At 38.8% G+C, this 22033-nt stretch overlaps 1 pseudogene; it reads left to right on the top strand.

The window, feature by feature from the left end:
- Positions 1-21672: 21672 nt before the first annotated feature.
- On the top strand, positions 21673-21791 carry LOC126279281 (5S ribosomal RNA; annotated as a pseudogene).
- Positions 21792-22033: the final 242 nt, after the last annotated feature.

The following is a 22033-nucleotide window of genomic DNA, read 5'->3' as shown; positions in this document are numbered from 1 at the left end:
GCGTGAGTCGTGCTTGGGTAGCTCAGTTGGCAGAGCACTTGAAGGCGAAAGGCCAAGTCCCAAATTCGAGTCTCAGTCTGGCACACAGTTTTAATCTGCCAGGAAGTTTCAGTCCCTAACCTCATTGCCTGTCTCCAGAAATCTTAAAATCTATCACCTCAAATACATAATCCACAAGTCCACAAAATCATCATCATAAACTGATAATTACTTCCATTCCTTACTATATATTACTCAAAAAAGCTCATACGACGTTGTACTTATAATTATTACTTCTTATAATCTTGAGTGCTTTCAAATCAAATTCTCTGTCTGTCCTACAACAGCATTTTGTACACTACGTGTCCGATATCATCTAATTGTTGCATAATTCAGTGCGTCAGCCTTTACGAAAAATTCCATTTCTTTTACGCGATACCTGAAATTACCATCCAACAGTCAGTTTTGTGCCACTGCTCATTTCTATTGGACTAAACGTCGTTGGTTCTTTTCCTGGAATGGAGTATTGCCTGAATCTTTGTGTGACACACATCGCTAGAAAGTTTCATTATTAGTGACGTTGTAATTTGTATTGGTGACGGTAAAGTTCATTGTATCAACAGAATTACACGAAGTGAAACAAATACAAACAAATGGTCAACACCTTCTACCTTATACAAGTAAAAAAAATTACGATCTACACATACATAGAAAGAACTAGCTTATAACTTAACTTCCACATATTTACAATAGTGCAGTCACCAATTAGAAAATCAAATGTAGCACAACATGACTAAACTGAGGAATGTGTACTAACTAGCAGAAAAAGTAATTCCCAGAGAACTGCTGTACAAAATGTTTTACATTGGAAATGTGGTATGGACCACACTTTTCTTTGTGCGCAATGTTTTACTGAAATTGCATTTGGGTGAGCTATTCGGCGAATACGGAATCGTCCACTGTAGGTTAAGAAGAATTTTTAAAACTTGTTCTTTGATATGCATGCTAATTGTTGAGAACAAACTAACGCCTTTTGACCTATACTGAATTCATTATTGCTTCTCGTCTTATCTATCTGTTTTCTCTTCTCCACTGCCTGTTTTATGTTTTAAGGGCTATTTCATTAACTTCATGATATCTTAAGCATTGTGGCTTTGGAAAAAGTACAGTTTCTCTGATCTTGTCACGTGGGAGTCTATTTTTTAGTATCAAATGAAGAGAGAGTAAAGTAGAATCGTCAGGCAAAGAATTTATGGTGCCCTGAAAGATTTGAATATACCCAACCCATTCTGTGTGCTATTCGTGACAGTAAAATCTATATAATATTTCTATCTCTTTCATGATTCTTTCAGAGGAGTTGGGCGTATCATGGTACTGGGAAATAAAAATTAGTCTAATATTTCAATTTCCCAATGTACGTATCCAAAGAGCCGAGCGAAATTGAGGTCCACTGTCGTACTTAATTTTGCAACATGTCCAAAAAATCTGAAAGTCCCTTGCTAAATGCTGCAGGAACACCTCTCGCAGGCACTTTTCGAAGTGATGTAAGAGAGAAATTTTTATGTGAGTTCTATAGCCAAAAAATGTACAAAAAATCCTGTCTGCTCATTGAAAGGTGTCCATTCAGGTCCACGTATGCTAAAAAAACGTAATTTAACTGGAATGATGGGAAAGAGCTGAGCAAAATGTGAAGTAGTGGATGTTTCAGCTCTTTGACAGAGTTTACATTTAGTCAGAACGAGTTTTTCCATGTTGAGAAAGTGAGAGGTCTGACGAAGTATGCAAAAACATTTTCTTCGTTCCACAGTGTGAATAACTGAGATTAATGTACCAAACTAATTTGCTGACCAAATTATGTGGAATGCAAACAAGCCACGTATCGTATTAAAGCGAATGTTGTTCCTAAACAAAGAATAATATCTGTCGAGTTGTTTGTGTGTCGCCACAGCTGATTGATATTTTTCAAAACAGGAACTTTATCTTGTTCTTTGCTAACGTCCTATTAAGCAGGAAAAAACAATTTTCGAAATTAACTTGTTGTATGTAGAGAAGACTCGAATGAGACTGACGGAATTCTGTGGATGAACCAAATTGTGAGCAACCAAGAGGTCGTGAAAAAGCATCAGCAACATTACTTTCTTTTCTAGGAATGTGTATAATGGTGAAATGAAATTTCTGTAAATATAAAACCCATATGTCAAAACAATCATGAGAAAGTTTGACGGTCATAAGAAATTGTAACGCACCGTGGCCTGTGTATACTTTTGTGTGATTATCAAACAAAACATATCGAAATTTTCCAAAGACCCAAGCGATAGCTAATGCCTCAAGTTCTGCGACTGAATAATTTCGTTCAGAAACAGAAAGAACACGGCTGGCAAATGCAGTGGTCTTAAGTAGCAATAAGTTTTCTCTCTCACTCTCTTGAATCACGTGAACAACGCCATGGCCCTCTTGGAGCTGTCAGTCACAAGGCAAAAATCACGAACAGTCGCGAGGCAAAAATCACGAGAAAAGTTCAGGTGAGCAAGTAAAGATGCATTTAGCAAAGCTTGTTACTTCAATTTGCACAGCTTTGCTTGAAAGTTCATCTGCCTGTGCTTTCAATGTTTCAAATTGTTATGGTGTCAGTTTATTTGTTTGTGTTGCCAAATTCTGTATCTGTTTCGAATGCTTTTTTTGATTTACGCTTCCATTTTGGTAATGCGTCACTAGGAACTACTTCGGTAATTTTTAAATAACTGGAGCTTTCTCTTTTCCGTATACATTTGCAATTTCTTTAAATTTTGAGTCAGCCTCAGCCACTCTATGAGAAAACTACTATAGTAATTGTGTCAGTGTTTCTGCAGTTCCTGCAATTCTTGTAGAGATTTTGCATAGTTGTGTTTTCATGGCTGTCATTACGTTCCTTACGACTGAATCGCTGCTTTCTTTCTGTTTTATTTAAAGTATTTTGTTCTAGTTACTTTCTTGAAATTTTGTCGCAGTTGTTTCCTTATTTTCTGTAGTCAAGGTGACTTGATAACTGTTTAGCTAATGTATTGTTACTTCCTCGTAATTTTGTTTCTATTGATTTGTTATTTTCTTGAAATAAATGGTGAAGCATAAGTGCGAGATCGTTTTTCTACGAGGAATTCGTGCTAACAGTTGTGTGAAAAAGTCATAGTTCGTCTGTGTTTTCATTCACCGCTGCGTTTTCCAAAACTTTTTGCTGTTGTATGGTATACCATCTGACTGCGCTGACCCTAAGACTTTTAATCTCGATTCTCGCGTTTCATCATTAACAGAAATATGTAAAATCGCAAAAATTGCTATCTGATACCTGTATTGATGTCCATATTCCTCGTAACATGACTGTCAGAGAGAAACATCTACCTCAAGCATTTTTGTGTCTGAGGGGATCCCTGTAGCGTTAATAAGTGACTTGTCAGAAGTTAAGGTATTGTTGTCATATGAATTTTACCTATTGACTATCTGACAATGATTGCTACGCGACTTGCTATTCACTATCTTGCACTACATGGTAATTATAACACAGAAAAGTATGAAAAAAGTAAAGAAATTTTAAGAAAATATTCTAGTGAGCTTTAAGAAAACACAATGATCCGTAAATAGCGCAGGAGCGAAACAAAACTACGAGTAAAAAGCGATCGAGAGCAGTGAACTTGATCTGACAACCACAAAAATTCTCAGAAAATTCCCTGGCACCCGAACCTATAAGGATTGTTGCCAAGTGAAAGCTACCTCTTCCGGCTTGTTTTTGTGAGTGAAAGTTGATATGAAAGTGAATCTGTAGGTATTCAGCGCTAACTGTTGGTGAAAAAAAAAAAAAATACAACTGAGAGAATGCAGAGGTAAATGTGGTTGCTAGGATCTTAAGGAATCATACCCTGTCTGCAGCATATTGTGATCACAAATTTTGACTGTGAACTTTGATAAAAGAAAACAGGTTACTTGAAAGTAAAGTTGGTCCGTGTGAAATTTAATTAAAGGAAGAATCTGTTCTCTACACAATTTCTATCACCTGGGTGCAAACTCCTCTCGTAGCTACAGCGCGAATCCGTAACAGAGCTGCAAAATTTAACTACAGAGGTACGCTGAGGTGCAATGCGTATTCTAAGATACTGCTATCATTCTTGTTTCATGAGTGTTTGATAACGGTTTTGAAATAAATTGAAAATTAATTGACTCTTGGGATGTGGAAAAAGACTCTGGTTTAAATAAATCAGTTCCAGTTTCATTTTCTTTAACTTGAAAACATTTAATGAAATTTCAAAATAGTTAACATTTCTCTGAAATCACTCTCGGAATTACTAAAATTGAACTTACAAAAATTGGACTTCACATATATAATCTCTACTTAAAGAAAATTCAGACATCTAATTCTTAAATCTATTTCTGGCTGACTGATCGATAAATCGTAACAAAAAATGAAAAGCAAAAAGATTCCTGATGTGGATGTCTGAAAAACCAAGCATGTTACATTATCAAAACGAACGAACTTAATCATTACCTGCAATCCACTCTTAACAAGTATTATCGTACCAATGTAAAAATCAATTCTTTTTCTCTCCGGTATAAGTATTCTACCGATTCATAATATAATTCCAAAGATCTTCATTGTTTGCCCCTCGCTGCTACTAAACCAAAGATCGACTGTTCACCTCTAACACCAAAGCTCAACTATCTCCTCTCTTCACGATCAACAGATAAATCAGGCGCGCAAAGCAGAGATCACCTATGACCAGGGTTGCCACATCTAGCTGGAACACACTGAGATGTGAATGTAGAAATGAAGTAAAAAATTTATTTAATATAATTACTTTTTGTTTAGAACACAATCAAATGGAACTTAACACGGCAGAAGTAGTTGGTACACCGTATTTTTCGGAAGGTTTCGCCTTTTTCAGCAATTCTTTCTTCCATTTTACGTATTTATAAAACTCCATGCGTATCAACTTGTAGTTAAACTGGCGCTGTAAGATTGATTCCACAGTCCCTGGCAGCAGTCGATTTCTTTCGTTAGTCCACTGGGCCGATACCAGCAAAAATACTCTTTCCACTGTGATGTGTGCAGGAACAGAAAAAAAAATACTCGCATGATTTTAGCAGTTGGCATTTGCAATCACGATGTTCATTTTCATTAATATAGAAAGCCACCTATCTTACACGGATTATTTAAGTCTTCCATTTATTCTAATCACGCTGAGTTTGTAAAAAGCTCTTCAGATACATATATTCCCGAAAACAATTGTCGCCCGAAATCTTCACACCATTTTTAAACCGGTATATAATAATGTTTTCAGTCATCACCCAATCTGGTGTTTCAGACAGCCTCTCCAATCGAATATTTGATATTAAAAGAAATTACCGATTTCTCTAAGAAATCAAATGCTATGGTATAGAACCTTCCTCAAATCCGAAAACAAATTAATTATTTATTGGTTAGGATTTCATTTTTTAATTTGGTCTAATTCATCTTGGTTTGCGTGCCAGTAAAATTTGGAAGTCTACCTTTCATTCGGACATTTTCGAATGTCGAGTAATATATTTTTTGTTTCAATGATTTTTCTTCACGCTTTTTACGTTCTTTTTTTTTAAACAGAGCCAAGGTTGGCTGCACAACAGGAATACATTTCACTGATCGGGCTATTGAGAAAAATCTGAAGTTGTTTCAAGTGGTCGGTCTTCGGCGTCAAAAAACTGTTTTAATGAAATCCAAGAATTCTCTAAACTGCGAGAATGAACGACAGCTATCTTGTATTTGAGTGAAGAGTCTGATGATTGACATCAACGTATAAGCAGAATACGTTCAGCTTCTCTGTCTTTACCGTGTATATTGAAAAATAATTAAATATCTTCATGATGATTGTTTCAATGTCGACAGTTACGATTCCAGCAGCGCTTGATATAATATTGTGGAGAAAACGGGCAGGATACATAATTCCTTATACATTTTTTCCTAGTTTTTCTTTAATTTGGTGAAACACATTCCGCTGTCCGCTTCGGTGAAGCCTGCTGAAATTGGTATTGGTATTGTCTTCGCAAAAAGCAATTCATTTATCTAATGGAATTTGCAATTGTCTTAAACTGCGCAGACAAAACTTTGCAACTGTCTCCGATGTTTTGTTATTCAGCGAATCAAGCTTCTGTCAGTTTCAGTGAAGTACTGAATGAGTAAAAGAAACATCTTTTCAGCCTTGTGGTTCTGTGTGTCGGTGCCCATGCCGTAAAATGAAACTCTTGCAATTGTTTCATGCTTTCGGACGCGGAGTGTGGAGCGAGAAATACTTTTAACACTCGTTGTAGCTTTGGTTCGTGCTGTTGAATGCTTTGCGGCGTCTTTAGATTCAGGATACATAGCGGCATCCAATGAGGGGAACTGAACGATTGATGATTCTTGACAACTTTTATAAGCTGTTGTTAGTTCTGCGGCAGCAACGAGAAATTCGTACTGGGTATCTTCTTTAATTATGAATGTAGGAATGGGCTTCGCTGTCGATGCGACCGCGATTCTATTTATACGGTACTTCGTAGAAAAGATGCCTCACATTTGCCTAAATTCCGTGCGTTACTGAGATGAAACAGTGCCGGATACCACACAAGGCTTCCTGATCTGTACGTCCTTTCTTGACAAAAGACCTTTTGTGTAATCATCCATAAGGTAAGTTTATTAGACGGTAGGCCGGCACCGGTGGCCGAGCGGTTATAGGCGCTTCAGTCCAGAACCGCGCGACTGCTACGGTCACAGGTTCGAATCCTGCTTCGGGCATGGATGTGTGTGATGTCCTTAGGTTAGTTAGGTTTAGCTGCTTCTAAGTTCTAGGGGACTGATGACCTCAGATGTTAAGTCCCATAGTGCTCAGAGCCATTTGAACCATTATTCGATGGGAAACAGCCGATAGTAACACTATATTTATCGAACTACACTTATCGCTCTATACACCCACAGAAAACACTTCAAAAATTACTAACTTGCACTCGTTCGCATTACGTTTAGAAAGAATCGTAGTGTCAGATCGCTATTCAAATGAGAATCGCTCGATTCTTCTGCATGGCGCTGTGTAAATAGTTCCAGCCCATGACTATTGGAGAAGCCTGGTATTTTCTTGAAAGACGGCGCTAGATGTAGAAGGTGGTTACATCGTCGATTCGGGATACGCAGCATACATCGCCATCGGTGAGACGACCTTGTCAACATAAGCTTGTTGATATAAACAAACTGAGGCTGCATTTATATGTTTTATATGGCGTTACTTCAGTACTTGAGCTAAATTCGTAACAGTACTTCGCAAAATCGGAAGAAAACTGGGTCTTGTTGGGATATCGGGTCAAGAAGATCCAACGGTGACGGTTACTATATATCGGGACAAATGGCAACCCTATGTCTGACCTGTCTGTGCGGCGTAGCATCTCTGTCGAGGCTGCGCGTGCATGTCTAAGCAATTCAAACCTCACAAGCGCGATTTCAGGCATCCGAAACATGAAAAATCCTACAAAAATTCACACACACACACACACACACACACACACACACACACACACATACACACACACACACACACACACACACACACACACACACACCTCCCTTTAACTCTCTGCATCGTGCAAGGTGGACGTATGTAATACTGTGCTTTCTGGCCATAGACGGGCCAACCGGACTCCTCCGACCGCCGCGACTTCCTCTGCCAATGGCGTCACTGGATACGGGATGGGAGGGCCTTCTTGACCTGGTAATTCGAATGTTGTGTGGTCGATTCCCTAGGCAGATACTATGGTTTTATTTTCAATTTTTACATTACTTACACTGCAAGTAAACCGAAATAACTCTCTCTATATATTTTATGCATCACTACCTTCATATAGATATGAAAAAGAAAGACAAAAGAAAATTTGGGATTTGCAAATAATTTCCAAGGAACTATTGTACTTACAGAAGACAGTGCTAACAAGTTCCCAAGAAGGCGTTGTAATTAAGGCTCTCAAGACTCCAATTACTTTCATTTTGACCGTTGAGGAGTCCTCGTCAGCTGCACGCGACCCTATTTTTACGATGAATATCAGCTAGCACGAGTAAATCTCAACAGTAATATAATAAAAGAATCCCCGTTTATCTACGAAGTTACCTAGTATGCCTTACAATTCGTTTCAGGAAATTTACTTGGAATCCAGAAATTCTAGAAATTTTCCTTTACCTTTTATTTTCAAACCTTTCATGAAAATATTAATAAATACAAATACAGAGCGTTATTTCGGTTTATTTACAGTATAAGTAACATAAAAATTGGAAGCAAGAAAAAAGCTTTCCACATCGGAAATCGACAAGACAACCACTGGATCACCGGTCTGTACTCTTCCATCTGCTACAAAGACTACCTGAAAACTCCGCTTATGTAAATGAGTCATGTCTCTCCGGACCAGGGACAAAAAATATTTTTTCTGAACACTTGACCGTCTGAAGCTCTCGATTCTGTTACTTCAATTTCTGGCGAGGCCCTGCATATAGCATAAAGTTGAACGAAGTCGACTCCGTTCCCTTGTCGATACACCCCGTACCAAACCCCCACCGAAGAAAATTATCTGTCAGTAGCGAGAACCGAACCAGGGTCCCCAGCTTGGCAAACAGCCCGCAATACGGAGACGGACAGTGCACAAGGTGCTCGGTAAGGCATAGAAATTCTACTTGTATCATAATTCTCCACCAGTAACTGATTACAAAGCTGTACAGTAGTATTTGAATTGCTGTTATCTTAGAGTTCTTTCGAATTGTTGACTCATCTGTATTACAAAAATGAGACACTTTTACACTTTGCGCCTGTTTTGAGATCTTAGTAAAATCTAAAATAGCCACCAGAATAATAAACCCACACATTTGTTGTTTTTATTCCTAGTAAAATACATTGTGAAATAGAAAATAATGTTTAAAAAATACATAACTACGGTACATATCTAGAATTTGGGAAGGGAATCACAAAAAGAAGATAGAAGCTTTTGAGAGAGCGCATGTACGTAAAAGTCAGGATCGCGGAAATCTGCAAAAATGAAGACCTACAAACGGACGTCCTCAGATCATAAGATATGAAGGTTGTCCAGAAAGTACCGATCTGTCACGAAATGGAAACCACTGGGAAAATCCGGTTAAGCTTTGCACAGTGTCTCTAGCATGCCCGTCGATCGTGTAGCGTCGCTCTTTAAGGTTCTGAGTGAACAGTGAGCACATAAAGATGCGTAGGGAATAAGGAATAGCGTCTCCCGCCAAGACTTCGCCTGTGTCATGCAGCCCACATAACACAACTGTCGAGCAGTTCCTTCTTCGTGCCAATTCTCCGCCGTGCACTGCAGGGGCAATGAAGACGTCCCTGCAGCGTATCTGATGAGAAGTGTTTGATCACCCACAATACAGACCGCAATTGGCTCCCCCTGAGTCTCATCTCTGCTCACAAGAACCACTGGCTATGAAGACAAAATTTTTCCACAGACAACGAGCTGCAGAGCAGTGAAGATAACTGGCCCAAAGCACAGGCGGCTGCTTTCCATGACGAGGATATTGGAAAGTTGGTACACACAAGGACAACACTTGAAATTGGAGCAGGGACTATGTAGAGAAGTAGGTGGGAGGCGTACCTAACTGTTGCAAATAAAACGTTTCTGGTTTTCACTAAGGTTTCGATTTCGTGACCAATCGGAACTTACTTTCTGGACAACCCTTGTAGATACTTTTTCTAAGGCATTGGTAAATCGAGCCTGGGATGAAGTGTGTATGGAAAGCAAAGTAGTGCTAAGTTATCTAAATTTTACACATTGCTTAAATTGATTTTTGAGGTGACAATTCCAAAAGTAGCCATTTCTACTGCAGCAGCTAAGAAAAATGGTAGATAACTGTTAGGATCAGAGAGTCTTCTCACACATTTAAAATTTTCAGTTCTTTGCGACAACGCTGAACTAATAAACAATTCCTTGAGTACCACCACAGGTATAAAAAAATATGCAGGAGTGGCTACTTTTAATGCATTATGTAGAAAATAAAAGCAAAGTGCTGTGGGATATCATGAAACAAGAAACTGGAAGAGGGAGACACAAGTATAAACATAAAGATGTGCAGAGAATATGTCTTCAGCAATTATCAAATTTTGTAAATGATTATTTCTCAGGTATTATGATACAGAAACACGTGTTGCACCCATACTGTCGTACACAGCAAGCACGATGATGAAGTTTCCCACAACAGCCCTTGAAATTACGAAGACAATACAACAATTAAAAAATAAGAATTCAGCATCCATAGATGAGGTTCCTTCACTGTTCTGAAGGTGTGCATAAACACCTAAGGCAATGAATTGCCGAATGAGGCAGTGCAGCTGTTATGACACTGACGTCATATTAGGGAGGATGGAGCTACTCTATCGGCCATTCTGATTTTGGTTTCCGTGGTTTACCTAGATCGCGAAGACAAATGTCGGGACGGTTCCTTACTCAAGGTTACGGCGTACGACTTGTACTATCCCTGTCACATCCTCTTAAAGCAGCTTATGTATGCTCTGTGTTATATTTTGGCCTATTGATCGTATTGAAGTACCTACACCAGTCCTACATAATTGTGAGACAATTCTCGGATGAATAGAGATAAATAAAGAGGCAAATGATTCAGTCCTTGTTATCATCTTTGGCTGGAATGAGCATCAACAGAAATACGACGTAGAAGGCGTCTGAAAACGTGGAAAATGTGCCGATAATTTAAAACAACTTAGATAAACAATGTTACTGTGAAGCTGTCCAATTTCTTGGAGTCTGCATATTCATGAGCGTTTTAAGAATATGTCAAACATGGAGGTGATAAATGGGCTGCGTTCCAAGGGAAAATTCGCTTAAATGAATGAGGTACGTCATAAACATGTCCGTTCTCTGAATTTGTTTAATATGCACAACTAATTTTCTCTTGTATTTACGTACCGCTGATTACCCTGGAATGCTTCGTTGGCGGCCACTTATCACGGAATGTTACTTGCTGTTGTTACACACCTGTTCAGAGGGGAGAACGGAACATAGGCTCCTTACACCCCAACGTCTACAACATGATCACTTCTGATGATTGTATAATAGTGCCTGCAACGCCAAAATCTCTTTAATTCATGCTCACTGATTTCACAAATGTATTACTCAAACTATCAGCTCAACGTCTCTTCTCTGCTTTCGACCTACTCGAAATACTTTAATCTTTTGTTTTTAATATTCGTCTTGTAACATGTGCATTTCACTTCAGTGTTGGATCCCTATGGAAAGTGCCCATGTCACAGAAAACTAAACAACAAAATACCACCAATAGCATAAAGGCTAATGACACTAAAACTGCAGAAACATAAATAAACAGCTGTATTGATACACATTTATTATGTCTTACTATTTCGATCGTAAGAATACCATCAGGCTACACTACCAACAGTCTTCTTAATAAATCCTCACAAAGTTGTGCCAACATCATGACTTAAGAGATCTATATGGCAAGTTGATGATATTCCTTGGAACAGATCGTGACTTAATAAATGCGTGTAAATACAGCTGTGGTGGACTCTTATTAATATTAATAAAAGTCAGCTCAAGTTATCTTGATTGTGGACGGAAAGAAGAAAATACAAAAAGTGATAAATATTCGTCTTAGATCTGCCATGTCTGCCATTCTGTCGTGAAGTTACGTGAAAATCATATGGCGACTGCCTGAGGGGCTGCGGTCGATAACCAAAACATTATTCACAGACGTTTTCTCCCCATCCGCGGGTGATATCTTCGGAGATAACTGTGCAGACAAGATGTCTCCCACAGATTGGGAGGCAACGTCAGTGAATAGCTTTTAATAACGGCCACTGTTTCTCAGCACTGAAGTTATAACTGAAGTGAATACTGCGCGTGAAACCCTGCTCTTTAGCAGTTATACATATTGTCCCACATTCCCTTGAAATTGGTAAAGAAAGGAGGAAGATCAGACTTTAACGATCCTTAAACCGTGCCGTCTTCAGATAAGGAGGATAAGGTCGGATTATACAAGAATCGTGAAGCAGATGGGCCGTCTGCTGCAATTTGCCTCCTACCATTTACAGAAGTCATAGTGAACTCGCGGTTTAGGTCGAACGACTTTTATCGAAACTTCATGCGCCCCGATTCGAGCCATTGTTTAAATTCTGAATAAAAATTATTAGCAATGGCGGCTGAAGACTTCCCTCACAATAACTCACTCTCATTCGACCAAGGGACTTGTCATTGAGGGCGGAGGAGCGCACAGAGGTTCAGGATGCTCTCTTGCTCTGTACTTAAAAGACGAGGGAATCATCAGTGATCAACGGCTGGAGGATGCGGAAGGCAGTGGAAACCACTGTAGTAAAGATACACAGTATCTATCCACAGGACATGTGACCTGTAATTGAAAAACTCTCTTGATGATCTCTTCATTGGAAAAAGATTCCGGATTAGTCCCGTGTTCGGATTTCCGTAAGGGGACTACCAAGGGGGAGGTAAGCATGAGAAAAATATGGAAAAACCAACGAAAGGATAACGTTCTACATGTCGGAGCATGGAATGTCAGAGCCTTGAACGTAACAGAAGAGAGAGAAAATGTGGAAAGGGAAATTCAAAGGCTCATTCTAGGTATAGTGTATATCAGTGAAATGAAATGGAAATGAGATAAAGATATCCGGTCACATGAATGTAGAATAATATCAACAGGAATAGAAAATGGCCTAAAGGGAGTAAGATTCGTTATGAAATGGAAAATGGGAAAGAGAGTGAGTACTGTGAACTGTTCAATGGTAGGGTTGTTCTCATCAGATTCGACAGCAAACCAACGAAGATAACGATAGCTCAAGTACACATGCCGACGGTGCAAGCCGATGATGAAGAGATAAAGTATGAGTATATGAGGATATTAAACGGATAATGTTTTAAGGTTATCACAGTTTCGGATCAGATAAGAGACATGTACCATTAAGAAGAGTATAAAGGAAAGAAGTTGAATAAATGTATAATTCCTTATTCAATAATAACTCAGTATCAACTGTAAGTGCCATACAGTTAACAATCAGAGAGTTATGAAACTGATTGTGTTGTAAGCGACACCAGCATCTAATGCATGAACTATGGACACAAGAAATTAGTCAATCAGCCAGAAATTTTATGATATAAAATGTATTTTGAACATTTGGTTGGCGTAGCGAGATTGAATATTGTAACCCCCAAATCCTCCAAAAATAAACGAAAAATATACCCATTCAAAGAAGGAGATAATAATTCACTTGACGCCTTCCTGAGAGACAATCTCAACTCCTTCCAAATTAACAAACTAAGTGTAGCCCAAACGACACTTGAATTCAAAGAAATAGTATCGGCAGCAGTTGAGAGATTTATACCAAATAAATTAACAAACGACGGAGCTGATCGTCCTCGGTACACAAAATGGGCCAGAACACTGTTGCAGAAACAAAGAAATTAAATCCCCAAGACTGGCGATCTTTTACAGAAGCTCAAAATTTAGGTGGACTTCAATGTGAGATACTTATAATAGTTTCCACAACGAAACTTTGTCTCGAAACTTGGCAGAAAATCCAAAGAGATTCTGATCGTATGTGGAGTATGCTAGCGGCAAGACACAATCATTGCATTCTCTGCACGATAGCAATGGAGATATTATCGATGAAAGTGCTGCCAAAGAAGAGTAACTAAATACAGCCTTTCGAAATGCCTTCACAAAAGGAGGCGAAGTAAATATTCCAGAATGGAATGAAAAACAGTTGCCAATAAGAGTTACCTAAACGTAAATATCCTCGGAGAAGTGAAGGAACTTAAATAACTTAATAAAAGCAAATGTTTTGGTCCAGACTGTATACCAATTAGGTTCCTTTCAGAGTATGCTGATGCAACAGCTCCATACATAATCATATAAGCCTTTCGATCGATGAAAGATCCATACACAAAGACTAGAAAGTTGCACAGGTCTATACTGTGTTCGAACATTATGAATTACCCCAAAGAAAACGGTCTATTGAGACAGAGTCAACATGGACTTAGAAAAAATCGCTCTTGTGAAACACAGCTAACTCTTTACTCGTATGATGTGCTGAGTGCTATTAACAAGGGATTTCAGATGGTTTCCGTATTTATGGATTTCCGTAAGGCTTTTGACACTGTACCATACAAGCGGCTTGCAGTGAAATTGCGTGCTTGCGAAATATCGTCTCAGTGACTGGATTCGTGATTTCCTGTCAGAGAGGTCACACTTCGTAGCAATTGACTTAAAGTAATCGAGTAAAACAGAAGTAATTTCTGGCGTTCTCCAAGGTAGCGATATAGGCCCTTTGCTGTTCCTTATCTATATAAACGATCTGGGAGATAATCTCAGCAGCTGTCTTAGGTTGTCTGCAGATAACGCTGTCGTTTATCGTCTAGTAAAGTCATCAGTAGATCAAAACAAATTGAAAAACGATTTAGAAATGATATCTGTATGGTGCGAAGATTGGCAGCTCATAATAAATAACGAAATGTGTGAGGTCATCCACATGAGATAAAAGGAATCCGTTAAACTTCGGTTAGACGATAAATCAGACAAATGTGTAAAGGCAGTAAATTCAATTAAGTACCTAGGAATTACAACTACGAACAATCTAAATTGGAAGGAACACACAGAAAATGTTGTGGGGAAGGCTAACCAAAGACTGCGTTTTATTTGCAGGACACTTAGAAAATATATCATATCTACTAAGGAGACTGCCGAGACTACGCTTGTCCGTCCTCTTTTAGGATACTGTTGCGCGGTGTGGGATCCTTATCAGCTAGGACTGACGAAGTACATCGAGAAAGTTCAAACAAAGGCAGCAAGTTTTGTATTATCATGAAATAAGGGAAAGAGCGTTACTGAAATGATGCAGGATTTGGGGTGGACATCATTAAAACAAAGGCGTTTTTCGTTGCGGCGTAATCTTCTCACGAAATTCCAATCACGAACTTCTTCCTCCGAATGCGAAAATATTTTGTTGACACCGACCTATATATGGAGAAACGATCACCATGACAAAATAAGGGAAATCAGATCTCGTACTGAAAGATATAAGTGTTCGTTCTTTCCGCGCCCTATACAAGATCGGAATAATAGAGAATTGTTAATATGGTTCGATGAACCCTCTGCCAGACGCTTAAATGTGATCTGCAGAGTATCCATGTAGATCCAGATATGGTGATGATATCATATAGTAGGTTTGAGTATCAGATTCACCTACGTCTGTGTATATCCTGTAGCATTAACGACCCCATTACGCATTCAGTTTTAACATTTACCAGCATTACCAGCATTTACTGTATTAAGCATTAGAGTTACACTAAATATAAGTGCATTTGAATTTAACATTTTTGAAGCCACTAGACATTCAGCTTAATCACTGGAAACTAACATTCTCAGGCACGTTATGAATACACTATTGCTTGATAATATGATAGGAAGCATATTACCTCAGCTTATTACGTTAAAGTACATATTTTGATGTATCATTCGAAGATTGCTAAGACGTGAACGAACAGAAGTGTCTTTTGAGAGCAGGCACAAAGTGAAAATTGTATAATTAGAATCTTTTACAATACAACGGCCACAAAAGCTGTAATGGATGGCACATGGGTGCCTTAGCTGGAAAGGATTTTGAGTGGTATTAGATACACATAAATTAGATTCTTAGTCTAAGCTAATAGCGAGATATAAGGCACATTGTAAGGTGAGGCTAGATTGCTCAGAGGTCGACAAATCTGGTTTAAGACATCAATAACCTATGATACATATTCATGTTCTGTATAACTTACAGCATGTTCTGAAATAATTACAGTTCAATATCAGTTGTGGCACAAGCACCAATAAAAGGATATAAAGGAATGAAGGTGTGTAAGTAAATATTTGCTTAAAATTGAAAAGTCAAATAACATGCCATAAATGTAAAGGGATGTACGACACTGGGGAAAGTATCCTGCTAATCAGTCAAGAAAATTCAAAAATTAGTATCTTTACTTTTCTGTCTGACCGACCTATATGTCCTTGATCTCACTGACCGCAAGCTAACTGGTGTACACCTGATAGGTCAACGATAAAAATCTCGTCAACAGTGCTTAAACTTTTACTTCCAATTTCATTGCTTGTCAGGAGCACAAAATGACCATTACTGTTTCTAAAAATATGTCTGATTCCCGCTGATGATTTCATAGTCTAAGGTTAGTTTTCTTTTCGCGCTTTAAATTTTTAGCGTTATTTCTTTTCGTAATATATATAGAATACGTTACGCTGATGCTTAATGTTAATGTTGCTGGTTAATGTTAAACGAGATTGGATATTGTGATTATTGATGCTACAGAATATATACAGATGTAGGTGGCTCTGATACCCAAATGTAGTACTTGTTATTACCATTACATGTACAAAGCATATTTACTATTATCAACATGTGCTCACATTCCATAGTATAAGTTTTATAGGTGAGAGAGGAACTGAATGAGACCAATGTTTGTACATTAGATGGTGGCTTCACTTGCAAACTGGGTTAATTAGTTTCACAACTCTCGGATTGTAAATTGTAGGTTACTTAAAGTTATTATTGAGCTCTGATTGATTAAGCACGTGTATATTCATTCATCTTCATTCCTTTATAGTCTTCTTGTTTGTACTTGTCTTTCATCTCATTATGAACTGTGATAAGCTTAAAATGTGATGCAAACAACTTCTTACATGAACATTTTTCAAACGTTTGATATCGTAATGCAATGATTGTGATAAGATGGACCAAGGAAAGTAGTAAACTTGATTGCAGTAGTTGGTCATGTGACCTAGCTCTGGAGTAAGCAAACAGAGGAGACTCAGGGTCTTTTGCCGCTGTCGGTGGACGAAAGATGGGCTCCTGATCTTTGACGTTGGAACACCAGAGTTCTTTTTAAACGAGTTTCGGTGGAACTTCGAAAACTCAAAGTGCTGAAATTTTTGCATGTGCTACAACTTGCCGCAGTGGATGCACCGGTTCCCGTGATATCACCGAAGTTAAGCGCTGTCGGGCGTGGTCGGCTCTTGGATGGGTAACCATCCAGGCCGCCATGCGAATTGGGATGGAAGTCATTACAGCAAAGACGTTTATCGTCGGGGCGAGATCTATTTACGAAATTTTAGTAACCAACTTTCTCTTCCGAATGCGAAAATATTTTGTTGAGCCCAACCTACATAGGTAGGAATGATCATCAAAATAAAATAAGAGAAATAAGAGCTCGAACAGAAAGGTTTAGGTGTTCGTTTTTCCCGCGCGCTGTTCGGGAGTGGAATGGTAGAGAGATAGTATGATTGTGGTTCGACGAACCCTCTTCCAAGCACTTAAATGTGAATTGCAGAGTAGTCATGTAGATGTAGATGCCATTTTCCGGGGTGCACTCAGCCTCGTGATACCAATTGAGGAGCTACTCGACCGAATGGCAGCAGCCCCGGTCAAGGATACCATCATAACGACCGGGAGAGCGGTGTGCTGACCCAACGTCCCTCCTATCAGCATCCTTCACTGAGGATGACACGGCGGTCGGATGGTCCCGGTAGGCCACTCGTGGCCTGAAGACGGAGTACTTTTTTCCTTTTTTCTTTTTTTTACAAATTTTTCCATTCGTTACTGTCCAGAAATTTCATTCGATGCTCTGCTTGCTTTGCTCTGCATTATACATTGATTCATTTATCTGCTGCAGGTTTACTTAGAAATGTATGGCCGCCTTTTTGTATTTCTTTCCTTTGATTCTTTACTTACAAGTAAAGTTAAGAGTTGAACTTAAACCAACGCATTGTTAGGCCATTATCGTTCTGCATATTACCCTTCATTTAATTTACAACAGTTTTGATTTATATATCTGAAAACATTTGCCTAATTCTATAAAATTTCGCTGATTAATATGCTAAGGAACATCAGTGCGTAATTTTTTGAGCCAAAAAGGCAGCAGCACGTAACCAATCCCTTAGATGCCATCGAGTCAAAATTATTGTAGGTTGTGTGCTTGTCCAGTCACTACTGGTTGCTGCTGCTAGATCCAAAGTGAACTGGTAGTTGATGCACTTGTCAAAAAGTAGCCAGGTGTATCGTTTCCTGGTTAGGTTTTACTGAGAAACCTGACGGAATAATTTTTGATCTGAGTATTAATCTGAAAGTGCTGTAATAAACGAGAGAAATCGTGTGAGGCGAGTGATAAAAGGTGATCAGGGACGTCGATGAAAAGTTACATGTGACTCTGCTAGCTCTGATTCCGACTACAAAAGACAATTACTACTCTTTTCTTCTTTTGTCCAGCTAAAACGGACTGGCTTTAGCTGTCTTAAAATTACCGTTGGCTTAGACGGAAGTGACTATAACAGCTCTTATCGAAATACAGGTCTTTTGATAATAATTGTGTGAATTATTTCCTTAAGCGCTTTCAGAATACAATAGCATATTTGTTAGTTATAAAAAATTCTTTTATTTGTAATATAGTGCCATTACCTGAGATGGTTTTACGTAAATTTAGTCCTCCGTTGTAGGCAGCCATTGTTATCGGCCTTTTGTCAGTTACGGCCCTTCAGGCATATTTACTCATGGAGACGTTCATTCGATTTCCATCCGAGGTTAGAGGTAAATTTTTAACAACTAAATTTTTTGTTGTTGTAAAAACAGTGGTCGCACCGGACATATGCCGCCGAGAACGTTGTGCTCTCCGTATTCGCCATTACAGCGAACGAGTAATATTAATTAAAAATGCAGACTGGTTGCAAAGTGAACATTAGCAATAGTGTAATAAACGTTTACATACAAACGAATCCATTTCAGAGTGAAATGCCTGAGAACTTTATTAATTCATGCTCTACTGAAATTTATTGCTCTGATGTGTGTAAATGCAATTTCCGCAGACCTTTTGCATTTTTGCCCGCAAATAGTTAAAAATATTGTCATAGTATAAAAATTAATGTGGTTTTCTGGAAACAATATCAGTTTCTAATGCAAGGATTAACGATAGTAACTTTGGCTTTCATTTATATTTGACGCGTATTTAAAGATCACTGAAACCACAACGCAATACACCCAACAAATACGATACGACAAATTACACACCTGAACGCGCAATTGAATTTGGTTCGTCAGGAATTGTGTCCAATATTCGTTATGGTTTGGAGTCTAGCGTTCAAATATTTATTCGTGTTATCTGCAGTAGATAATTTATTTGGGGGCTCTGAGCTAAATCTGTGCTGTAGCATAATATTTTACGTCTTCAGTAGCGGATTTACATGTAGGTCCACTAGGCAAGGTCCTAGGGGCGGCTCCTTTAGGGGAGGGAGGTGTTTTTTTTTTATCTGTACTCATTTTAACCTTTTACTTTTTAAAATAACTGCTGTTACAAACGACAAAATTTTTTTATATTGTTACACAATTTCCTAGTTTAAATAAGCCTTAAGAACGAAATTCGACTATACAAGCTTGGAAATAGCTTCCTTGGTGACTGAATGGAAGTTTAACATGGGTTTCTGTCTGGTATCATCTTCGTGACCGTTCAAAATATTTTGAAGTAAGCTGTCAGGATGGAAATCTACAACACAATATTTGAAACATTATTATTCTGAAAATGTTGTCGGCTTCTACTTAACCCAACGATATTTTCCCCGTGAAAATACCAGGACCCTTGAAAAGCTGTTAGAAACTAATCAGCAGTTTCTTAAATACCGTAACATTTGTGGATCTCAGCTTTGATTTAACGACACCATTTAACAAAAAAGTTGTTGATAATGGGAATGTTTTACATTTTTAAACACATGTTTATACGAAAAGAACAAAGCAGAATATCCAATAACGTATGAAATACGCTTAAAACAGAATGAAAATTTTAATTATTTATTCACTTAGTTACTTTATTGGCGAGAAAAGAAGAAGAAACCAACTTTCGTTTCTCTCATTTATTGAGCTGCAGCGTGCACGATATCGAAGTTCACACTCTGTGCAGTCGAACAGTATGTGGAATTGCAAATTTTGTATTAAACTTCTTAACTAAGTTTTCTTTCTTGGAGGGAATGCTATTTTTATTTTATGTTGGAACAAAATCTGCATTTGCGTGTGGACGAAACACCAGTGTTCCTACAAATGACAACACACCACATCAACTACCAACAAGACTACTTAAACTTTGTAGTCTGTCTTCTCTGCCCACAGAAACCGCTAAAATGTTACTGCCCATTAAAATCGCTTCACAAATTTGATTTTTCCACACTAGTCTGTAAAATTATGTAATAGCAAATCCAGTACTGCGTTTGTTCGTCTGTATTTAGTTATTAGTTCGTGCGTCGAAATTTCCATTCCATTTTCATTTCTTACGCTTTCCTGTCGATTCACGTATTAATATCGAAGGTGTTTTTTTTTCTCTGCTTCACATTCAAGTTGTTAGATCGTAAAACGACAGCTTATTTTTGATTTTGAACGCATCGCTGTAAAAGTACGTATTAATTTCTAATGTATGATGCGTTCGCTTCAGTTTTTAGATCGTAACACTTTTTTTCATTTTCAACGGTTTTGTGTAAAAGAAGATATTACAAGTTAATATATAACAAAAATCCGTTGTTTCCTACACGCTCTGCTGAATTTTTAGGCCATAAAAGAAAGGTTATTTTCATTGTATTCGTTTCTGTTGTCTTTCGACAAAAGAATGTGTTAACACAATGCAGTTTTAAGTTTGTTTTATCCACTGCCGTACACCAAATACCATGTTACACTTTGATTGAACGTGACTAGACCGCTGACGCGTCCTTCAGAACAACGAATAGCGGAGTACGAAAACAGCTCACAGAGTTCCCACCCAAAACGGAAATTGTGAAGTGATCGGGTAATAGTTATTAGTTAAAACAAGTTTTTTTTGGGTGGGTGGCGCATATAACATGGAGTGCCTAGAGGCGCAAAATTTTTAAATCTGCCACTGTACGCCTTGTGCTGTTTTGTGTTCGTGCCAGATCAAAAGCGCCACGTATTTGTGTTGCAATTATTACAGGACAAGATACGGCAATCTCACAGGGCCACCACTACTATAACGACGCCGTTCGCGGACCTGGTGAAACGCGACCAGGGGCTAGCACGGAGGACGCCACCGAACACACGTCGTCTTCTGCGCCGTGTACACGGTTTCTCGCAAGTAAAGCCCTCTTTCAACCCAGGGCCCACGCGCTGCCGAAGGTCCACGAGGTCACCTGTGCATTCGGCCGAGTGCTAGTGAGTGTGGGTCAGATGTTGCAAGTGATGGAAACAATCCTAATGTGCAAAGGGAAGACGTAGGATGGGTTCCAGGAAGTGAACTTCATTCATTCTTAAAGACATTAGATGAGATAATACTTGGGGAAATAAAAGCCATTTTCGGTGATTACTTTGAAGAGATAAAAACTGAAAATCGCATTAAGAGGCAGGAGCTGGGAAACAAAATCAGTGCTGTATCGAATGAGATTGATGGGAAGGAAAAATTTGCAGGAATAGACAAGTTCGTGAAGATTACTTACTAGATCCCTGTCGACGATGAGGTAATTAGACACGGAACACCGGTTCACAGTGATGCCAAAGAGACCGTCTTCTTTCTCAAGGAATCTGGCGTTCATTTTTAATTATTCAAGAGATCTATGTGAAACCTAAATATGGATTGTTGGCTGTTTGATTGGGCAACGGCCTTGCCCCAGTGCTAACACCGGTTCCCGTCAGATGACCGAAGTTAAGCGCTGTCGGGCTTGGCTGGCACTTGGATGGGTCACCGTCAGGGAGTGCCGAACGCTATTGGCAAGCTGGGCGCACTCAGCCCTTGTGAGGACAATTGAGGAGCTGCGCTGGCCGGTGTGGCCGTGCGGTTGTAGGCGCTTCAGTCTGGAACCGCGTGACCGCTACGGTCGCAGGTTCGAATCCTGCCTCGGGCATGGACGTGTGTGATGTCCTTAGGTTAGTTAGGTTTAGGTAGTTCTAAGTTCTATGGGACTGATGACCTCAGATGTTAAGTCCCATAGTGCTCAGAGCCATTTGAACCATTT

The sequence above is a fragment of the Schistocerca gregaria genome, chromosome 6, assembly GCF_023897955.1.
Source record: "Schistocerca gregaria isolate iqSchGreg1 chromosome 6, iqSchGreg1.2, whole genome shotgun sequence".
Lineage (NCBI taxonomy): Eukaryota > Metazoa > Arthropoda > Insecta > Orthoptera > Acrididae > Schistocerca > Schistocerca gregaria.
The sequence above is the reverse complement of the archived record's forward strand: the minus strand, read 5'-3'. Positions and strand labels throughout refer to the sequence as shown.